The sequence below is a fragment of the Rissa tridactyla genome, chromosome Z, assembly GCF_028500815.1.
Source record: "Rissa tridactyla isolate bRisTri1 chromosome Z, bRisTri1.patW.cur.20221130, whole genome shotgun sequence".
Lineage (NCBI taxonomy): Eukaryota > Metazoa > Chordata > Aves > Charadriiformes > Laridae > Rissa > Rissa tridactyla.
Window position 1 is genome coordinate 11,250,221 of NC_071497.1, and position 23,546 is coordinate 11,273,766.

The 23,546-nt window shown below is 43.7% G+C and overlaps 1 long non-coding RNA gene across 1 annotated transcript; it reads right to left on the bottom strand.

Annotated features, from left to right (window-relative positions):
- On the bottom strand, positions 1 to 23,524 carry LOC128902944 (uncharacterized). Its single transcript, XR_008463915.1, has 5 exons — positions 23,391 to 23,524; positions 22,873 to 22,977; positions 19,566 to 19,747; positions 18,210 to 18,336; positions 1 to 3,262 (listed from the first exon to the last, which is right to left on the bottom strand). It is a non-coding gene; the product is annotated as an uncharacterized LOC128902944 (long non-coding RNA).
- Positions 23,525 to 23,546: the final 22 nt, after the last annotated feature.

Sequence of the window (23,546 nt, forward strand, 5' to 3'; positions counted from 1 at the left end):
CCAGTTCTGTGTAGGTCCTGTGGTCAAACACTGGGGACTTGCATCATGTTTTTTTCTTAAGGAGAAAAGCATAAGATTGTTTCTGTCCCTTATACATATATTATCCTGTCTGCTCAGTGGCACCTCCATCCATTTAAGCTGCCACCCTCCGTTTATAGAACACTTCAATACTCCACGCTCACTTATATTTGGGCCAGCAAGTTAATGCCAACAGTGCACTGTACCATGCCACATGCAGTTAGGTGAAGAAATGATGCCAAGAAAAATAAGAAGGGGACTGAGGGACACACTGTTGTTTTTCTAGAATGGACTGCAACTGCGACACCAGGTTATCCCATGAGCATTATCATCTGATGAACTGCAGTTTGCAGAGATTACAAAACTTCTGTGTTTTCTACACACCTACAAAGGTTAAACTGAAAAATAGTTGCACCTTGTGGTAATATATGAGGCTGCTGATTCTCTATTGATCTTACATAAATTAGGAGTAAAATCTGTAAAATGAAGAAGTTGAGTTTCCCTTTGATAAAGGTCAACACTGTTAATCTAGAGCAACGCAGTCAATAATACTTCAGTTTACTGCAAGTAAATCAAGACGACCCTAAAGAGGTGTGGTGCAGAAATGTCTTTCTCAGCAAAAGCCCCTTTGTGACAGTACTTGTACTTTAGTGTCAGACAGAGCCAAGTGTTATAAAGACAGAGCCAATATTATAAAATTAATATTTTTCCCCATACAGCCCAGAAGGCATTTTTCTTGAACATAGAAACAAGTGTCATCAAGCCTCATGATAGTTACTGTTCTCCCTCAGGATCTCACATAGACTAGCTTTTTTAATGGTTCTTAACTCACATCAGGAGGAACACTGTACAGTCATGTCATTCTCAATGTGAATACAGCAGCCTAATTTCATGTGGATCTTAGGAATGGGACAAAAACAAGGAGGGTGTATTACACCCAGGCAGTGCCCTTTTGGGTAGCAGTGTAGCTCCACATCCTCTGTAAGATCTGCATCACACAGCCAGCCTGCAGGATGAATGCTGCCCAAACTGACCCTCACGGGCTTGACATATGCCTGTCCGTAATGGGATTACTTACTCCCTGTTAGGTAGGCAAAAAGCGAAAGCAAAGCTTTGCTGCTTCAGAGCTTGAATTCGTTTGCTTCCATACCCTAGATACAGCATGATATGAAAACTCAGCACTTTGCAGAAGTTGCTCAAATGGAAAGACAAAGATCCCATGGCACTATTTGAAAAGATATATGTAGATAACCTGCGATTACGAATTAGAGGAATAGTGCCACTAATTGGAGAAGATAAGAGAAGGCTGGGAAAGATGACCAGAGGGATGGAGTCATCCTTTCTTGCAAGTGATGGCTGTGCAGTCTGAGGTTTGTTAGCCTGGAAAGAGATGAACTGCGGGAAGCATGGTAGAAATCTATGGTAGAAATCTATGAACGGCTTGAAGAGGCATTTTTGGCTGAAGGATGCTGCGGGTGCTGAAGGGCTACTGAGGTTCAAAGGGTGAGTCTACAAGCCTGTGGCAGCAAAGTCCAGAGAGGATTATATCCACCTCAGGAAACCTCTGAGCCTCAAATGACTGGAGAACACTTGGAGGAAGCATCATATATGATCGCCCTTTTAGTGCATGCATTATTCCCTAAGGGCTTGCTATGGCCTGCTAGGCAATGGCTCTTTCATCTGACGCGATCGAGTTGCTCTTGGATTGTATGACTGCCTTGGAGCTGTAACTTGTAAGCTTGCCTAGATGATCTGACTGTCTTTTTCTCCATCAACAAAATGGTTTCTTACATCAAGACTGCTGTGGAGAATAAAGGATAAGAGTGGAAAGTAGCAGTCATATTGCTTTTAATATTGCAGCTCTGGACACGAAGTATTTAATTCTTTATTAGGCATTGTGCTTTGGCAAAGCTGCAGAGAGAAATGAGTCTTATTTTACTAAAAATGGGTCAAGGAAACAGAATTTAACCTTTTAAATAATTGGAGTCTAGCCAGAATAATTATTTTTGCCATCAACATGAGTTTGAGGTGCAAAGAATGCAGGACATTCTTGCAAATTGAGTAATTTGCAGTTAAAATGGACTGTCTTCGTTTGACAATGCAAGCATTTATTTCATGTGAGAAGATAAACATATTTGTTGGGAATAAACACTGCTATACTGAACTAAATGGTCTACAGTGCTGACAATGGATTTTGTGTGACTAACCTAAGACACCACAGAAGATCCTCATTTCCAAAATACTCTAAGCCTGCCACAAATTACTTATTTCAATTCTGTATGCCCTAAAACACGGTTTTATTTTCGCTCTTCTTTTTAATATAGGATAATAGGCTTCTTTAAGAAGAAGAAGACGACAACATAACTTTAATTTCCTTTGGGAAAGATGGATGCCAGATTCACTTCTAGGAAATAAGCCAAAGGAACACGCTTCCTTCCCTGATTCCAAAGCACGTGTTGTACTAACAATTATTTCAGAAAGACTGATGGGCTAGAGGAATTAGGCAGACAGACGTTAGCAGTCTGACCAAAAATCCGTCTATTATGCATCCAGTTTAACAATTCCAGTAACACTGTACTGATGATGCAGTAAACAAGTGTAAAAATCACAAAAGTATCTTGATTCTCAGAAGTTAGGAAACACCTGAATTCAGGAAAAACTAATAAATAAGTGTCTCCAATAACTCACACATTTTTTATCTTTTTTATAAACTTATATTTTTAGACATTGTGGTATCTAAGTTTATCTAAGACCTTACTCAGTCGTTACTAATAGAAGGTCAATCAAGTCATGATGTACCGTAGCAATAAAATATCTTCAGGGTACACCACAGGGAAGAAGCTCTGAAATGCATTAGACTGCATTGGTTTTGTATCAGATGCAGATCAGAAAGTAGGAGAGGAGCATAAGGACTTGGCTAACGGGATCATTGCTCACTTACTTACATTTTCTGAGACATCTAAAGGGCCTGCATGTATTTAAGACTTGACTCACTAGTGCTTGGCCTCAGTTATTCTTAACTGAGGAGCTGTTGTGTTCAACAAGAAATTATGTAACTGAATTTTCTTTTGATGTTTCAATGAAGATGATCTCATGGGAAAGGAGTGTGGATGGGAGGGTAAGACATCCTTTGCAGAGAAGCACGTTTGCTACATCTTGCATGGAAGCAGAACAATGATGTACCCAGATGTTGTAGCAGGGAATGATCACCCTCCACCATCACAGCTGAGAGAAACTCCTGGACCTGAGAAAAAAGCAGGGTCAGTCTTAAAAACTGGAACAGGAATTTTACGTATCAGATGGCCAGACTGCACTGTCGAATGTCATCATCCAAAATGTGTATGTTCCTATAAATGAAGCGGCAGGATGCTTTTCACAGGTGTGGCTGAAGACTCCATGCAGCAACACCTCCAATGGGACAAGTAAGAGCAAGCCAAGCTGCTATTCCCTAGCACATCAGCTGGCAACAGTGATATTGTTTTGACCCTTGAACTCCTCGCTGAATGGTGGTGAATTAACTGAAAGAAGCCTGAATGAGTGAAAGTAAAACCAAGTAATGCAAAACACCCCAAAGTACCTTGAAAAATCACTAAGCCTTTCCCAGGACACTTACAAAGTCATGTGTTTACACCTGAGATGAGGTGTACATACAGGTGTACCACAGCCATGCTGATCTGAGGATGAAACATCTGGTATAGATAGATGCAGTGACATCACAATTTTTTCCAGGAATGACAACATTCTGTCATTAAATAGGAGAGGTAATTATTATAGAGGTTTCAGAGGAGGAAATTCAGATGCCCCATCCCTGGAAGTGGTCAAGGCCAGGTTGGATGGGGCTTTGAGTAACCTGGTCTGGTGCAGTTAAGAAAAAACTGTAGACTGCTAAAAGTGCTTTCCTTGAGTACTGTTCATGTTCCAGTCGCTAGCCTCGCCTCCAAAATAACATTAATTCTGGTTTTAGGTACCGAGCCGATTTTTGTTTGCTTTTTCTACAGGCATTGAAATTCTTATTATCCCAAATAATCTTTAATCAGTCCTCATTGTCAAATGTTGAACCAGAGTTTTACTTATAAAACTAGGACACTTTCAAATTTCCACTACTTGTTTGACATATTTCTGAAATTGTTGGATGCTGTGCCCAGGGAGGAACATGAGATGACTTCTACAAGTGTTAACACACCTTAACAATGTCTTCTCAATGGATCAGAAAAGGAGATTTTACCATTGTATTGTTAATGGCTGTAGGAAGGAGGCTGATCCATGAGGCTGATTCATTGAGCAAAACAAATGCCTGTGACAACCACCTGATGCAATCAAGCCGTTTGGCTTTTCTTGTGAGGGATGTCTTCTAATTAAATATGCTTGAGATGATGAAATGAGATGAGATGTTGATTTCAAGCAATAGGGCCCCTGACATAACTGAAGGTTAGACACTTTCACGGATTCCAGTCCAGACACATAAAAAGAAAGGGCAAAACCTCTTCCCTCATCGTTGGCATTAATTACATATGAATGTGCTGATAGCCAAAGCAATGTATTTTTCACACCACACCTTTCATTTTAGATTATACATACAGATTTACAGAAGTTTCACATGCTTTTAATGTCTGCATCCAAAACATAACTTATACAAATCTAATCACAGATTAAATCTATCAGTTAGCAATCTGAAGTAGACAAGAAAATGGAGGCTTTCTGATTTATCATTTGAGGACTGAGGTAAAACTATCACTTCCTTCCCTTTCCCTTTCTCCTAACATTCCTTCCTCCTGTCTTATCAAACAATATTCAGGGGATGGCAGTGCTGGACAGACATGAAATAGGTTATGCAAATGTTGAAGCTCTCATGAACATTCAATAAAATACACACTTTAAAGGAATCATGGCTGGGTGGTCTTGCAGTACAAAATGAATGTTGCCAGCAGTGCTCTATTGGTAACAGATATGGTTGCTCTGCAAAATTGCTGTTCCAGCAAAAGCCCTTGTTGTACTTCAGCTGATCTTATTTCACAGAGTGATACTGGTGTAAATTCTTTTGACCAAAAGACAGTTTTGCCAGGTACAGCCGCTGGCTCTAGAGTTTTCACTGGTACAGGTTTGTTGATGAAAGTATATTAAAAAAAAATAGTATGATGTGGGTTTGTTATAGACATAGACCTGACAATGCTTTAGGACTTTGATCCTCAGCTGACAACATGCTGCATTCATTAAAACTCACATCAAACTTGCTGACAGCTTGTTTGGATGCTGCCCTTGGTAGGCTGCTGAGTCCCTGCTGTGGCCCTTCATTCCCACTCCTGCTGAGGTGTTATCTGAGCTGCAGCTGGAAGGTGGGACTGCAGCATAGGGAACGGGCCCACAGTAGCTTTGTGTTAGCTGCCCTGGGTAGCAGCAGAACATCTGTGCAAATTGCACCCTGGATACTGAATTCGACAGCTAACCAACACAGCAGAGGCCCCGCTACTTTATTACCCAAGTTATACGAATTTAAGCTAGCATGGACATGCTTTTCCTTTCTGCAGACGAGCCACATCTTGGACTGCACTTTGTTCAACACTTGTGCAGTGGCTGGCACAATGCACGTCTTTATGCATGGCCAGGCTGCTACTGGAATCCAAATAATGACAGATTCTTTTTTTTTTTTCTAGGTAATGGATGGCATCAGCTATCCATACAAAGGCAGTGGAGTTTAGAGATGATCAGTTATTCTTCCCTTCCCCACCCTGCACTGCCCTCCCCTCCTCTCCATTGCCCTCTCCTCCTCTTCCCTTATTTTTCTCCCCCTTTTCAGCTTCCTGAAACACTAAAGGTTAGGATGCGTCTTGGACTCCTCGACAATGAAATCAATACTTTCATGCTGTATCTGCAGTCCCTGCTGGATTTTTAGGAATATTACATCTTTTTTACTGTCTCACAGGGCTCAGTCTTCAGTTGAGTCACCAGTGGCACAAGGGAGTAATGGCTCTGTCGAAGGAACAAAACAACCTCTGTATAGTGCCTGTAGGAAATTCAATTGGTGTCTGTCTGGCTGCTTCCCCTTTCTTCACGGGGACACTTCTGAGGCACTATAATTGGCTTAGCCGGGGAGATAAGTGACAATTGTGGATGGGAGGAGGAAAAACAGGAGGAGGAAATCTCTCCACTTTTTATCTGTCTATTGAGAGGTCAGAGTCAGCCAAGAAGCACTTAAAAGAGATCTTCTGCTCTTATCTGGCAAGAACAAGGACACATGGAAAGATCTAGTCATGAGAGAAAAAGCCAGCTACAAGGCTGCACGTGCCTAGGGCTTTCTGTAATGTTTCCTGACGAGCGGCTTACTGGCACACTCAGGGCTACATCCCTGCTCCGGGAGACGATGAGAGAGAAAAAGTTCAAACCTTTGGGTTTCTACCAGCCACATGCATAGGTTCGTAGTCACAAACACTCAACTCTTCGGGTACCTTCTCCCACATTAAGTCAGTCCAGCCCCACTGATTTGCTCGATCTCGAAAGCATGCACGCCTGTTTCCCACAAGTCTTCCAGCGTCACAGGCTGGCTTACACGGACCCATCAAATTCAACCTGATATGGCTTTGCCTGCTTTTCTTAAAAAAAGTGCCTCTGTGTGTGATGGGGACACTTTGGAGTCTAATTACATGCAGGTTGATTCAAATGGTACCAAGCCATATGAAAATGAGAGAGCCACTGGAGCTCTGAGGGCCTCTGTGTTTCCTGGTTGTGTACAAAAGACACTGCAGCAAATTGTTTCGATTGGCATAATCAGATGAATGAATCATAAAGCAGACAAACAGCAATTCATCCCTCCATGCAGCTTCTCTCTCTAATAGCATTGTAGTTATTCATCTCAGTAATGATATTTTCAATAGAATTTCGCTTGCAGTCAGGTCCCTCTGCTTTTAATCCCACACTAACCAGAGAGGATAATGTACTCTCACAGGTGTTTTCCGTAAAATAAAACAGGTTTGCGACTCCACAGAATTTAATCCCAGGTACAAAGATCAGAGTTCGCCTTACCAGACACATGCCCATCAGCAGTCTCTGACCCAGGATAACCTTGGAAATGAATGTTCAACTCATTTTCATAGACTGGACCAGTACAAATCCCATTGAACGCGGCATGAGCTTCAAGCTGTTCATCAACTGGGCAGAATACCCACCAACCTGACTCTACAAAACCTGAGGTTTTTGTAGGACCTGAGTAGGCTTAACAAAAAAGTTTCTGGTCAGAGGCCAAAGCTTGTTTTTGTACTTTTTTGAGATCAGAGTTTTCAGTTGGTAGAGGTTTCATATATTGGCACATTGTAAAAAATGTTTTCCTGATTGTTGAGTTTCATTGCTCGATAGTGTAAATATAAAATGCTAAATTCTGCAAACTCTTCTCCTCTTGCCTTCACAGCTATTTGCAGAGAAAACAGCAGCTTTTAGGAACATCTTCTGTGTTCAAAACTATGCAGCAAAAATTACAAGGTAGTAATTGGCAGCATAGGCATTATCTTTGAAGCATGCAAAGGTTAGGTGGTGGTATTTGAGCTTCTGGATCTTTCCTGAACATACAGTTTTGACATCAGTCAAGGGTGGCATTATCAAAGATCTGTTCTGAGTCAAATGTCTTTTGACATTGAACTGTCTAGCTTGCCTCCTTGGCATTCTTTATTTGTAAATACTAAGGGATTAAGCGAAGTCAGACCCCAGCATCCATATATTATTTTCTGAAAAAGTTGCTTTGGCTTTCAGCCACCTCTTCCTACAAGCTCTGGAAGTCATTAGAGTTCTTCTTTTCTCATTACTACTGTAGATAATGATGCAAAAGATTAAAAAAAAATAATATGGGGTTTGTGGATAAAACATAGAGGAGGATATAAAGAAGTTTCCAGTGTCAGCAGTTTATGTCAGCCTGGAGTTTATTTTACACCACAAAAGGACTGCTTCAGGAGACTGGTGAAAGCTTTGCATGCCCTTAGCTAGACGCAAGCAGTCATGTATGTTACACACCAAATTGGGTCATACTTCAAGTCACTGGCCTGAACCAACCTAATAACAGGCTCTGACCCATCTGTTATATCTGCCTTGGCTAGTTGAGAATTTGTGTTCATTTCTATACTTTGATTCCTCTGACCTTTAGTTCAGCACTGAGTTGATATCCCCAAACTTGGTTCAGATTTGAGTGCTTCTTTTTTTCTGCATGGTATTTGCTTACATTGCCTTTCTCTAAAGTGTTTTTTTTTTACTTGCTTGTCTTTACCACCAGTCTTTTAAAATAACTATACCTCAGTCTGTTTTTTCTGGTCACCAGCTTCAGCTATTTGGTAGTTGAGAAAAGGCATTTCCTAGAGATCATGTGTCTTCAATGAGAATGCTCTTGTGCTGACGGATTTCAAATGTGATTTTCTGCAATATTCATTTAAGGCTCTGTCTTCATGTGTGTGCCTGCCAGTTCAATTAGTTGTCCATTTTTAGAAGGCCATGCACAAATGGGTGGGTTAATAGTCAAAACTAATCTGCTGAAAAAAGTTTGAACACTTACAGACAATGTTTAGTTTTTGTTATGGTTACAGACAAATGGCACTTTGCAACCCTCTTTAGTCACTGTCAGTTGTCATCTGCAGATGACTAACGTGGCTATCAGATCCTCCTTCAAGCCCTCACTTTAGGTGGCTGATGGCTTCCGTATTACCTTTTGGGGACTGATTTGTGCATGTGCCAGTGTCCCGCTATCCAGTGCCCTACCAAAACTTAGTCTGCCTTCTGAGGAAGATGGTTGGTATGATGTAACGAAGACGCATGGATGCATATTTTGCATCCATGACAATGCGTGTCTCACTGTTACTGAATAGGTTGCAGTGTATCTGAATTTGCCTTAGGACAGAGAGGTGCACCACAGGCATGTCCAAAGTACTTCCAGTCCTATCTTTGGCATCCATGAACAAGGTACCAATTGTAAATGACAGCTGTGCTTGCAAGCCCTTCTTGCATGGAGTCCTATTAGATCAGTTCTTGTATTGGGTGGCGGGGGGGGCGGGTAGGGGGTACCCAACAGCTGCCCAGTCTGTTCCTCCTCATCTGGAGCAAGGCTACCTACACACAGCTTCCTTCTAGGAGGAAGAAAATAAATCTCAATTCAATGGTCCTGCTTTTTGAAAGTAATTTCTTACTGGCAATCACACCTTTCTCTTATAACTAATAAAGGTGCTCTGAACAACCATGTTCACTTTGGAAAAGTGACTAAACATGCTTTTCCCTCTGGATACCCATGTAGGTTTTAGGTCAGAACCTGCATAATGTAAACAGGCAGCTGAGTATAAACAGAAAAAGCAATTGGAAAGGATTTCTTTTAAAACATCAGAAAATAACAAGGAAAGGGCTGGAACAGTAAACAAGCTTCAGTAAGAGAATGCAAATAGCAAAACCGAGAGAGAAAAACGTCAGAGCAACTGTCTGTGGGCACCCACAGGCACAGCTGTTAGACTGGCAGCAGTTTGATCTGATTTACAGGGGAAAGAGATGGCCCACGTCTTTCTGGCACAGTGCGCTGCTTTGTAAGTGAGTAAGCACCTTAAAGTATATTGAAGAGCTTCAGCAAAGGCAGATTAGAGGAAAAACGACTAAAAACTACTAGAAGCTGCAGCCAGCTGTAACCAGCAAGCAGAAGAAAAGGCAGCGAAACGCAGTGTTTTCAGTCTTTGCTTTCCAAGGCCTTTTAACTCCAGCAGAAAAGTATGGATGGTCCTCAGCCTTCACAAGGGAAGATATTAAGACTTCATCCCTGCCTCTGATGCACAGGGATGCCACGGCCATGCCTGCTCCACAGCCACAGCAAAATAGCTCTGCTGTGAGGTCCCCAGTGCTGCAGCCATTTTATTCACACTTTCTTGTTGTTGTTTGTTTGACTCCCTGAGTCTTTGGTGGGGGCCAGATTAGCTGGAGCAGGGGCAGAGCTTCATCTGTTTTCCCTCTGTGTTGCATCGAAGCATGCAGTGTTTTTCCTGCAGGTCCATGAAGAGGGTGTAAGGCAGATGAGCCACAGCTCCTCCTGATGCACCACGGGAAAAGAGGAGGGGTGGACGTACCCACACCTCGTGACCCCAAGAAAGTTGCAGGGTGGCAAAGTACAGCTCATTTACCAAGGAGGTTACCTGAGCCAAGTCTGCTCATTTTTTGTCATTGGTCTTGATTACTGTCACAGCTTAAATAACTCTGAATTTTCCGGACGTCAGCTCACAGAGACCTCCAAATAAGTTTTCTGCTGTGGAGAGCATCTTTCCAGAAGAAAACTTGATGTCCAACTTTACTAAATCTTAAAGACAGAATTAATGAATGACACTTAGCTTGTCCCACTGCAATAAAATGAATCCAAGAAGGGGACCTGATCTTAATTTTCTGGCTGAGAGTAGCCTGCAGAGCCTGAAATTCAAAGATACAATATCTGCTTTGTTACTCTATGAGCTTGCTGTAAAATATGCTGTAATCTTTGCCAGGGGTATGTTGCGCATTCCCTGGAGGTTTTTCAGCGCTGAGGAACACTTCAGACTGCTTAACAGTTTGTTCAGGCTTTGCCTTATAAGGCCTTTTAACTCCAGCACAAGCGCATGACAACCCCTGCAAGTGTCAGCCTGTTGGGAACAGATCACAGCAACAGTTTTCTCTGCTGAGGGAGCCGCGTTTGTCCTGTCTGTCTTGACCTGCTGCCCTTCTAGCCCCTCTCCTGACAGCTAGCATAAAAATGTGGCCTTTGGGTAAAGGGTGGGGAGGGCAAAAGCTTGACTGTGCCCGTGTCCATGTCCTTGCTGCAAAGGTTGAGTTACTTTGAATGCACCGAGGTATTTTTGTGTACTGCAGTGGCCCCGGCTCCGGCTGTGATGCCCTGAGAAGATCAGTGGTCTACCACTGATACACATTCTTCATGCAGTAAGGCATGGGATCTGCTGCTTTTGGGGAGACATCTAATCTGCCAGTAAAGCTGAGGGAGCAGTGAGTGAAAAGCCGCTCCGGGTTCATTCCGGCTGAGTGAAGATATGCAGCTGCAAAGGTAGCAGCAACTCTGTATCAGGGCAGCAGAAACATTTTCGCTTTTCTTTTCTCAGTGTGTGTGTATGTCTTATTTTAGCAGCTCTGAAACATCAGCAGATTAGGCTAAAGTATTGAAATGGGGAATGTAAACCACTGAAAGCAGAATATGCTCTGCTAGGACTTAAAATATCCTCTCTGAAAGCTGGCTGAGTTATAAGCCATGGGAAACAGCCATTTGTGGAAATCCAGGAGGACTCTTCGGCCTCTCCCGCAGTTCCCAGCAGTGTTCCCGTCATGGCTTGGCCAAGCTGCGTGTCGGTGGAGACCGCACTGGGCTTTGCAAGTGTTTGTAGCTGTGGGGAGAAGGAGCCCTATGTGGGAGGGACACAGGGGGGCAAAACAGGCAGGAACAGACCTCAGACCTCCTGCACCCCAGTCCCGCTTCAGAAGGCTGTAGAAAAAAGCCCTCTCCTTCAGCCCTCTCTGCACCCAAGGAAGCCTTCTGCGGTTCAAAACCCTACAAGTGGTAGCATCTTGTACTGCACAGACTCATCAGTTGAGTAAATCCAGAATGTCTGGGGCAAAACATGCAAAAGAGGCCACCCGAGCAGAGGGCTAGGTGGTTTCAGTGGGGTTACCGCTTGCAGGACATCTGTTCAAGGGCTCTGAGCAGAAACCAGGGCTTGTCACCTGCTCTGGGGGTGAAAGGTACAATGAAACATCACACTCCATGTCATCCGCATCGTCATAGCCACTATTTGTCATCACACAGTGATTTTTCCCGAGCCAAAAAGCAACAACTTAATTAAGCATTAAAGCTGTAATAACCACAGTATCCACAGTATTCATGGGCCTTAGGTTGCTCAGAGTTAGGGGTACAACGGGCTGAGTTTTTCAGCAAAAGGAAAAAGAACTGCCGAAGTTGCACATAGAGATCGTTATACAGGTGGGCACATTTATGTAAAAATTTAAGCTGCATCTGCTGGTCTCCAAAACAAACTAAACTACCTCTTAAAGCCTTTCAAACCAATTTTTATTCACAGTCCTCTCTGATGTGGGCAGTGCCAAAAGGTTTATCGACCCTCCTACCTGCAGCAAAACTGCATTTGACTCTTTGGCTTTGAAGCTGCTGAAATTGCACTCAAGGCAAACAAGAGCCAAGATAATGCTTATTGTGGAATCTTTTACATAAAAATAACAGACTAAAATACTTGCTCTGCTTCCCCTGAAACATCATTTTAATTCCACAATGCACACCAGATCTCCAGTCTAAAGGCAACCCCTGTTTTTCCTGCCATTTTTACATTATTAACTCATTTTTCTCAGTGCATTCTTTGTTTCTCTTCAAAGTATTAAGAATGTTCCTTTTGTTTTGCATCTTTCTTCCTCTCTGCCTCACTCCAGAAGATTATGAGCTACACTTTGTTTCTGCAATAGTGTGTTTTCTGTGGTGTTTGGGAAAACTGTGCTCATATTGATTGCAGGAACGATTCCCATTATAAAATTTCTCAGCTGGTACACTTTCATCATGGGATGAAATAGGCAGCCTAGAGTATGAAATCAAACCTCTGATAGCTGGAAAACAGGTACAGTGAAACCAAGAAAAAAAACAAATGGCGATTAAAAAGGCACAATTTTTGGAGCTAGTTTGTGGAACTCCTTGCCACAATATACCGCTGACAGTCCAAACTAACTGTAAGTCAGTAGAGGGCTGGAAACTTAGGTTGATAACAAGTGCAACATGGTTCAATAACAGGATCTTTGGAAAGAGAAATCAAATCCAGAGTTGTTCTTCAAGCTCTGATTATGAGTTCCCAGGCAAAGCAATATTATTTTGAAGAGATTAAAAGGCAGGGTTTCAAATAATTTTTTAGCAAAAAATAGAAACACTTCACATCATTTGAAAGTTTATATTCTCGCATTTACTTCATACAAAAGTAAAAAACACTGTCAACTCCTTTTTTCACAGGATGTATGTTACCTTCAGGAAAAAAATCAAACCTTTTGAGAAATTCACCAAATAAAACGGGAGTGGTTTTTAGTCTTTCTATCTCATTAAAATTAATGCATATCCTGTGTGTAAGCTAGATTTTAAAAAAAAAATCATTATTCTGCCACTCATGGTACTTCTCCTTAAACACTAAGTATCAGCTTAATTTTTTTGAGGTGCAGCTATAGCGATGCCAGACGTAATTTAACTAATCGTCATCCTTCCTCAGGAGCCACACAGCAAGCAGTCCCAGCACTGAGAAGTTCACATTAAGAGAACAGGCAGACAGCAGGCAAAGAAGCACCTTCATGAAAGGAGAAGTGATTTGCAAGTTGTCAGGGCTTGATTAGTAACCACATCTCCAGAATATCTGCTTATTGATCTACTCTACTAAATAAAATTGTCTAATGTTGTTTACGTTAGGGTTTCTTTTCTAAGTGGCGTTACTGATTTGGAGACAGATAAGCTTGTTATTCAAGTAGACTACTCGGGGCTTGAAATCATCACTTACACGCCCCATGTGAAATAAACTGCAAATGTTGTTACACTTCTACAGCTTTCTATGTGTGTAATCGGGGGGAAAAATACTAAGATTCCTAGACAGACCTGAAATGTCAGAAATCAAAATATAACTTTAAAAGTCCTTTCTTTCAAAGGGTCCCAGTTTTCTGAAAAGTGCCATCATCCTTAAATGGGACTCTCACATCAACACGGAGAGGTGTGCATTCAGTATAGCGGAATTGGGGTTCAATCAGTACTTTGGCAACTAGAAGATCTGTTGAAGATGTTATTTAAAACAGACACATCAGGGTGCCTTTCACCTCATTGCCATCACACACCAGATACAATATTGGCATCTGCTGTAGATACATGTACGTAGGTTTACGCAGGCTAGAGGTATCCTGAAACAGTTATAAAACCACACTGTGTGATTTCCTAGGCACTAGACTCAACAAACACTTTGTCTTCTGCCAAATCTCAACTGGAAGTATTTTATCAGTCTTTAAAAAAGTATATTTTTATAGGATAGGAACGGTCTAACATGTGGAGAAAGTTAAGTTGCCTAAGTAGGTCTGATGCAGACAGTATAGCACTCTCCATGCCTTTGGTGAATGCCCAAACTGCAAATGTATTGCCCATAACATCCGAAGATCAAAATAAATCATTCACCTAAAGAAATCAAGGGAAAACATAGAAAAAGGGAGATCATTTTTGTTTTCTATGAGAAAAGAGTAGACCGTCACGTTGGGTAACATCATGAAGAAGAGATGTGTTTTTTTCATTAGTGTATCTCTTTCTCTTTTTATAATCTCATAAGCAAAGCAAAGCTCCTGTACCATCCTTATGAAAGAGTGTCAGACTGTTATGCTGTGAAGAGTGGGCAGTGGCAGGAGCAGGCCTCAACTAACGGATTTTCTTCACTTTCACTAAATTGATTCAAACCTCCTAGGAGAAATTTGCAAGGCTGTAGTTCTGCACAAGAATTATTCAAGAAAAGAGAAAAAAAGTCTTATTTTGTCAAATTAACAACCTAATGTTTTTTCTTCTCCATTTGTGCAGAGGGCCCTGCTACATGGTTACTATTTTTTTATGATGAACCAGTGCCTAGAGCATATAACTATAGCAGACTCTGTCGTGCTACCTGCATGTTGTAAACCAGTCCCAGCCTCACAGGGAGCCTCTTTCTTTTCATTCCTGGCACACCTAGCAGTAATTATCCAGCTACGGGTGAACGCCCCTGCAGACCTCTCTCCGGAGGTCTGAATTTACCATGAGGTTGAGGATAGCTGCAGCCTTGCTCCATGTTTTTTTATTCTCCAGTACAAGAGACACCAACCAGAGCAAGTTGGAGAAAGATGAAAAGCCTGCTTCAGTACTAAATTAAGACATAACTAGAAGTTTTCACGACTAAAGCATTCAGCCTCTTCCCAAATATCTTTATTTAAAAGATTGGGTGACTGCTTACTGTTGAAACAATTACGTATTGTACTCTCTTCCAGATTCAAAAATTGGAATATATGCAGAAACTTAAAATGTAGACATGTTGACAGGGATTTTCAAAGCAGTCTAGAGGATTAAGAATCATTTTCCACTAAAATTAGTGGAAGACAATGTCAATCATTTTGACTAATTTGTAGATCATCATTAAATTTCATCCTAGGAACTGCTGACTACTAGGTTTAATGAATACTGTCTCTTCTGAATGCTACTTACCAGAGAAGGCATTTGTACATTAGAGGTGCAAGATATAAAGATGATTTCCTAATTAGCTGCACACCAGAGATACGAGTTTAATAGTAATCTCGAGTGAGGCTTGTATGCAGTATGCAATATAACGTAAAACAGTTCTCCAGTTTGTACTTTATAACATTAAAGTATGAAATAATACCATTAGAGTGACATGAATAGGAAGTCAGTGGAACTGGCATCTTCCTCAGGAAGCCTGATTATGATTTTTCTCAGCATCTACCGCTGCTGTCAGTAGCACTAGTCTTTAAAAAGCATTAGAGGGAATACTACATACTTGCCGCCGCCCTAGGCAAGGAGCCACTGGGGATGCCTTTCCCATGAAAGGGACATCACAGTGTGCTTGTGCCTTTCTGTTGTGCACTGGAAGTGGGACCATGGAGAAGAAACAACAGCCGTAACGATCCTTGGAAGAAATCACTTGCACATATGCAAGGCAGTGGCTTTGCATAATACATACCCGTGTTACGCTGGTTCAAGGCAAACCCTTGGCACCTTGTGGCTGCCTCAGGCTGTGAAAAGCTTAATGAATTCCCTAGCTAACAATGAAAGCTGGATGTACCAATTTGGGAGCAGCGTAGACTGATCCAAAATTCATATTAAATTTTCAGCATGGATCCAGAAAGTAGCCAGTTATTTTTTGTCTCTGCTCCTCCTATGTGACTTTCTGTCACGATCTGAAGCAGAGGCCAAAAGGCCAAAAGACGATTTCAGTGCAAAAGGTTTCCATTTTTTTCAGGTCAGAGGACCAAAGGTGGGATACTGCCTAAAAATGTGTGATTAGGGGGTCCTTTTTTTAGGACTAGCACCAATAGCTAGGAGGCTCAGCGGCTACGTGACAGGCCCCTACCTGACTCCAAGCTGACTTGCTCCACTTTCAAAGTTCTATCATACCCCTTATTTGAATGGATTGACTTAACTCCTTTTCATCAAAGAGAGAAAATCAAAATTCCAGCTCTTTCATGGCTGTAATGTGTTGAAGTGGACTGATCTGAAACTCCCATCATTAAATTATGGTCTTGATGCAGACAAGCTAAAGACACCTTTCTGTGCAGCCCCTCCGTGGAGGAGGAAGGCGTGCTGTCATAAATTTCCTGGTTATTTAAGCTTAGCTGAAATCTTATCATTAACAAAAGCTGCCCTTGTAGACTGGAGTGGGCTCCTTATTACTTTTTTGGCATTGCAAATTCACTGCCAATCCCCTAGTCCTTCTTTGAGGGGCCTGTTAGGATAGGAAACCAAACTGAGAATGGACTAGAGGGTCTGGAGCCAAAAGGATGTTTAAAAAGGAGGTATAAAGTTATCTTTTTGTCATATATGGGGGAACTGAAACAAAGGTCACAGTGATCGGATCATCAATAAAACCCAAATATTCAGATTCCGGCCCCAGTTACCTTCTGGGGCAGTAGTTAATTTTCACCTCTTCTATAGTTTTGCCAGTTGGGCTGCAGGTAGCTTCTTTCTTTTCTTTACTGTCACACTTCTGAAGCAAAATCTAGTGTACTAACACAAACCTCAGCAGTAAATATTTTGCAGTTTTTAAGGGAATATCATCTCAGCTATGTACTATATGTGGAGGATGATCAGCAGGCACAAGAACAGAAATAAATGCTGCTAAAAGCAGCTTTCCCACTACAGTCTGGGTTGTTTGAACAGAAAGGAGAGGGACATGACAGAATCTACAGGAACCAAGCTCTAGTTTTTAAATCCAAAATAAAAAAAATGTACATTTTTTTCCTCTTTCTATTGGCAGATTTGAATTGCCAAGCTACCCTTAAGGGACAAGAGGGGCAAGAGTCTCTTCCCTATCAGCATCAAAGTTGTCAGGATCCATGGAAACTCAATGCCACAAAATATTTCTAATGGGGTGGGTAACACAAGTCCTGGTGTACTCGTGTATCTCAGCCCGTTAACAGCTACAGAGGGATGCGCAGCTAAGGGGTGGTGATCTGTTTCAGTGCCATCATTATGCTGATGGAATAGAAATTCAAAAAAAATTCTCTTTTTAGTGAAGAGGAATATAATTATTTCAACAAAAATTCCCATTTTAGTGAAGAGTTGTCCCATTTACAGATGTGTATCTGCCCTGCACTGTAGTGCTGGAAGTATTACTTGCTCTCATCACCCTTCTCTCCCCAAGATGGATGTAAAGTGTCAAGGGGGGCTCTGAGATTAGAAAGTGGAAGGTAAGGACTAACCAGGATTTTCTTTTTGTGTAATGTCAGAGAGTAAAGGAAGCTGGGAAAGGTTGCCTTACGTTTCTCCACTGCAGTTCATCCAATCCCCCCCTGCTCCCCAGGAGCTCAGGCTGGGTAAGCGAGCTGCAGTGCTGGTAGCCAGCACTGAAATCCCAAGAGGAGACTGGCTGCTTCCTCCACCTGGGAAGCTTCAAATAACCCCAGCTAGCAGGAGAGGAAAGAAGGGACAAGGGTGAAATGCGTACATCATTTCTTCTTGTTCTTCCCTACCTCAGGAAAAGTCACTGCAAACGGGCAGGATCTCCTGCTTTACTGACCTGCAGGCTCTGACTGGGGGTGCTTTGTGGCTTGCTTCATTAATTACTGACAAGGACTGGAGGTGTTGAATAAATCTCAGACTAACACAAGGCTATTTAAGCATAGCAGGGGAGCTGGCAGGACATGAGGTCTCAGGAGACCCATTGCTTCTTGTCCCTGCTACCAGCAGAACTTACAAGCAGCTCTTTGTGGACAACAGATATCATTTGGCCAGGAGACCTCTGCTCTATGGAGGCTTTTGAGGGCCCCTTCCACACACAGTATCTGGTGGTCCCTTGCGATGAGGTGTCCTGCCGCTGGCATGACTGCATGGAGACCACTCTAGTCAGAGGACCTCTCAGTGCAAGCTCCCCATGGCTGCAGAGCGAAACCAAGCAAACACGGAAAAAAACCTAATAGGCTGCACTTATTAATAAATGATGGCTTACCTATTCATAAGCCTGCTGTCTTGGGAAGGTTTAAAACAAAGCCCTGTGCTCCAGCTTTTTATTTCTCAAACAATGCCACCTCTTGCTGTGTGTGCTTCAACTCCATGTCTTGCTAGCAATAGCAAAACTGAAAAAAACAGAAAAAGGGAAGAAGAAACATCTTCAGTTAAACCAAGTTTGATATAAAGATTTTTTTCAATGAAGAAAGCATGATCTTGTGCTCTTACAGAACTGGACTCAGAGGTACGGGTTGAGTTCTGTTACTGCCCTCCTGTTCAACTTCAGGCATGTCGCTGATGGCTTCGCCATCTGTATCTTCCAGGTGTGAAATGGTGGTGGGAGATGGAGGGGATCTTTCCCAGCCTTTGCTTGTCCTGTCGGTCAGGCTGGTTTTCCCATGAAAGCCCGCGCGAGGGGCAGTGGGGGATGGAGACGGTGTACCGGTGATAGCATCCGCCCCCCGGCAGTGGAGGGGTGAAGGCACATATTCGGGTGTTCAGCCACTTCTCACTTACACCATTACAAGTCATGAGTGGCAACAGACACCCCCCACCACCAGCCACCCAGGGTGGGTGTGCAAGGGCTTGGACACACAGCTCACACCATGCAGCCACCACTTACTGGGTTAACATGCCCGGGTGGGAGGAGAACAACTGTCACGGGGTGATGGCTCGCTGGGAGGGGTATCCCCAAGGTGCAGCTCACAGTGGTGAGGTTCCAGGTGGCCTGAGCACAACCTTTGGTGCTGCAGCCACTCTGCACCCCCAGCCAGCAGCCTGGAGAGAGAAGGGCAGCAAGAGACTGCTGTCTGACGAGGCTGAGCGCCCCAATTAAAACTGCAGATGGAGTAGGCTCTCCTGGAAATGTCGGGTGGTGCCACTGCCAAAAATTTCGAAGGCCGTGTTGTGTGAGACACTGTGTTTCAGGGAGTCCAAAAAGTGAGCATGGACGATGGGCTCTGGAACCTAAAAGTTTAGACGAACTTTTCATTCCTGGCCTATTTTAATATAGCATCTGAGGCCAGAGTCTGGTAAGGAAGATAAAAAACAGATTAATCAAACCTCAGAATTTCAACTTCGATGAAAATAATATGGTTCAACTATGCCCTGGGGAGGAATGCTTGACAATAGTGAGGGTGCCAGCACAGTGTTAGTGCAGCACAATGCAACATGCTGGCATGTGGTAATTTTAAGAGCCAGAAGTATCTCCTCTTAAACGATCTGAAATGCAAATGTGAAGCCTGTTTTCCCTCCTTGCTCTGTGTTTTCTTGACAACCACTGCCAGGATCCAGCCACTAACTTGTCACCACAAAAGTATGCCGATGTATTTGCAATGGCTGAGGCGTTAATCCTGACCTTCATGTGTATGCATGTGCCTTCCTTATGCAGTCTTCAGGCCAAAGTCTGGTTTCTTAGAACGAACCAGTCCTAGGAACAGCCAGGAGGGTGGGAAGCCAAAGGTTTTGCTCTGAGGACAGGATGCCCAGCATCATGCAGAAGGGTTCTGATTGTATGCAGGGCAGCGGTCAAAAAAACCCCTGTTTGTCAAAAAAAAAAAGGGGGAAAAAAAAAGAGAAGGTTTGTTAAAAATCAAACACAGGTGATTTAAACTAGAACCTTTCTTAATCCAACTCCATGGCAAGGACAATTGATTTCCACCATACACCACTTTCGTTAAAAGTTCACGCTATACATTGCTCAGGGTGCTTTCAGGATCCTCTCCAGCATTGAGCAGGGACTACAGATTGTTTCCTGCACTCTTTTCCAAAGAAATGAAAATAAAAATCTGTTTTGCATGGAAATGGGATGCAATTCACACATTATTAAGATGTAGCAGTTTTTGCTCTTTTAAAAATTGCAGTGAAAAGAACAGCCTTTTAACTGACATTTGGAAAATAATAGGGACATTTTCCCTTTCTTCTTCATTTCCAGCTACTGAACAAAGTCTATTAAAATACTTCTTTCCTCTTGCTTGCCTACTCTTCTAGAATCTTCTTACTTCTCCCTACACGCTCCAACCTCTCTTGTTTACTTAGTGTCTTCAAAATTTGGAAATACCACCATGCCTTACTGCCCTAAAAGTAAATCAAAAGAAATAAAAATCTGTGAGGCTTAACAAAATTTCCATTTTTTTTTTTTTATTAAGGTTCCTTACTAACAGAGCAAAACATTACGGAAACAAAAATCTTAACCAACATGGAAAAAAAATGTGTAAAAGCAGACTGGGTAGTTTTTTTGTTTTGTTTCATTTAAAGCTGCCTTCACTAACCAAATGTCCACAGGGGCTGTCCTCTGCAGACTCTGTCATGACCTCGTAAGTCACCTTATAGAGGTTGTTTCACCTGGGTGCGCTCTGTGAACCACCCGGGTGAAGGATTCACACCTCACTGCATCACAGGCTTCAAGCTATACAAGACACTGGAGTGAAATTAGTGGCTATTGTTATTGCATGACTGCCAGCCTTTCCTCTGCATGGTAAGTCACCAGCAAGAAGCTGCTCCACTGCTCATGCATCCTCTGTCATTCCTGTACAATCGTAAAGAGCCAGCAGGGCGGGCTGCCACACATTTCCTTGATGATGCGCATTTCACAGAATCACAGAATCACATAATGGTAGGGTTGGAAGGGACCTCTGGAGATCATCTAGTCCAACCCCCTGCCAGAGCAGGGTCACCCAGAGCAGGTGGCACAGGAACGTGTCCAGGCGGGTTTTGAATGTCTCCAGAGACGGAGACTCCACCACCTCTCTGGGCAGCCTGTGCCAGGGCTCTGCCACCCTCAAAGGAAAGAAGTTCCTCCTCATGTTTAGGTGGAACTTCCTATGCTCAAGTTTGTGCCTGATACCCCTTGTCCTGTCCTCGGGCACCACTGAAAAGATCCTGGCCCCATCCTCCTGACACCCACCCTTTAAGTATTTATAAGCGTTGATAAGATCCCCCCTCAGTTGTCTTTTTTCCAGACTGAAGAGACCCAAATCCCTCAGCATTTCTTCATAAGAGAGATGTTCCAGTGCCCGAATCAGCTTGGTAGCCCTTTGCTGTACCCTTGCCAGGAGTCACCTGTACTTCTTGAACCAGGCAGCCCAGAACTGGACACAGTACTCCAGATACAACTAGACTGAAGACGGGTGTGCAGCCTTGCAGCATGTTTCACTGGAGCCAGGAGCGCCCCAGCACTCACTAGGATGTACCCTGCTTACGCCTCACCTGCAACAACCACTGCAGTTAAATGGGAGAGAGGATAATAAACGTGGGGCAAATACAGTGTCTGGCTCAGCTGCAGTTACTCTTCATGAACCGTCGCGAGGTTTCATATCAGAAGTGAGGTGCGCACGTGCGCTTTTATATACAACTACCTTGAATGCGCTTTAATATATGTTTAAATGCTTTGCTGAGTAGATGTCACGCGGAAGGAAAGAGGGGGTGGCTTAAAGTGGTGCATCTCACACACCACTTCAGCAGCATCTCATGTGACTACAGGTCGTCAAGTCAATAGGTTGACCGTCTCAGCTCCAGTTAGCACTGGGGCATAGCCTTGCCTTTGCTGGATATAGCCTGTGGCAGCATTCCTCCCTTTGGCAGGGCTTAAGAGCAAAACATGAGAAGGGTACTGAAGGGATTTAATTGCATAGCTTGCAAGTCTTAGTAGGAGCTGCCCATGTATGTTCCCAGTGCACATGTGGGAGTATAGATGTCTGGATCCTGTGTGACAGGATATGTCAAAACCAGCTGTAGTAATATAAGCAGCAATACATGGACCTTTATGTGGTGACTGAAAACCAAAAAAAAAAAGAGAGGCTTTGAAGAAAAACAACAAGCTGAGGACCAAATAAGCTAAAGGACAGTTGCCATCCAACAAATTACTTAAAGCTGGAAGACTGAAAGAGTGTCCCGGTTTAATCTGGAGCTGTTGCATTTCCCCTAGCTGTGAGCCCACCCCAACACCCACTTACAGATACAACCTCACTTAGGATACAGCAATAAAACTTTGCCTTTTGGCCACAGAAACTACCGGAATTATATAATGTTCAGTGAGTTTTCTATACAACAAAGAACCTCTTTCATGGAGGCAAAGCTAAGCCAGAAGTCACTTTGACATGCTGTCCCGAGACAAGGAGGCTGGGCACCAGTAAGGGAAACGGGACCGAGAGGTGGAAACACTGGAGAAAGCAGCTGCCTTGGAAAGCACCCTGCAGCAAGTAGCACATCCCGGAGCTGGAAGTGGGACGGAGGTGGAGGATGGCTGGGAGAGGAGGCAGGAGTGCCAGCAGAGAGGTGAAATGCCAGGCTGGGTGGTACACAAAAGGGCAGGCACACGGAGAGCAGGGTGACCTCCAGTCCGCTTTCCTCCAAGATGATGGAGTTTCCCTGCTTTGTCAGCGTGGGTTTTTTAAACCAAAATTACATGCTGCAAAATGCACTTCTGCTCCTCGTGTCGGGATGGCAGCAGGATGGCGGGCTCAGCCCTGGCCTGGCCTGGGGGCATCCCTCCACTGGGGCAGCCCTGTGATCACCCCGTGGGACCAGGCTGATGGGGTGGGGAGCACTTTGCTGTTTATGAGAAAACAAAGCAGATGGGAGATTATACAGAAAGAAAGAAAGAAAAAGAGGTGGAGGAGGAGGAGGTGGTGGAGTCTCTGTCTCTGGAGACATTCAAAACCCACCTGGACACATTCCGGTGCAGCCTGCTCTGGGTGACCCTGCTTTGGTAGGGGGGGTGGACTAGATGATCTCCAGAGGTCCCTTCCAAGCCCTACCGTTCTGTGATTCTGTGGAAAAAAAAAAAAAAGTAAAAAAAAAAGCGAGGAGGTTGCATGCAAAACCGAAGCCACCCTTGAAATCAGGGTACCCTCACGATGCTGGCTCAGGCCTCCCCTCCCTTCCCCACCCGCCTCCTTCCCTATTTATAACGCACCTGGGGTCTTTAGTCAGATTGTTTTTACATGCGGCTTTGTCACTTACGAGTGCCTGATGCCAGTACAGTGCTTTAATGCGCAATGCACGTGCAGGGTTGGATGGACACCTTCCCTCTTCCCCTCCTCCCACACATGCTTTTCCCCGCTGCCCTGCAGCAGCAGCAGCCGCCTTTCTCAGCATGCCGTGCTCCCGCTGCATTCCCGAGCAGCTGTGCTGTCCCTGTCCTCCCTCCTCCAGCCATCCCTGTCCTTTCCCTTGGCCGAACCTGCTTTCGCTCAGGCGGCAGCCGCTGCCTGCCGCAGCTCCCGCTCACCGTCCCCGGTGCCACCGTCCTTCCCTCCCCACTCGCTAAGGACATGCTGTGGCACAGCCGCCCGGCCGCCGCTGCTGCTGCAGTCATGCAGGTTTGGATTACTGTGCA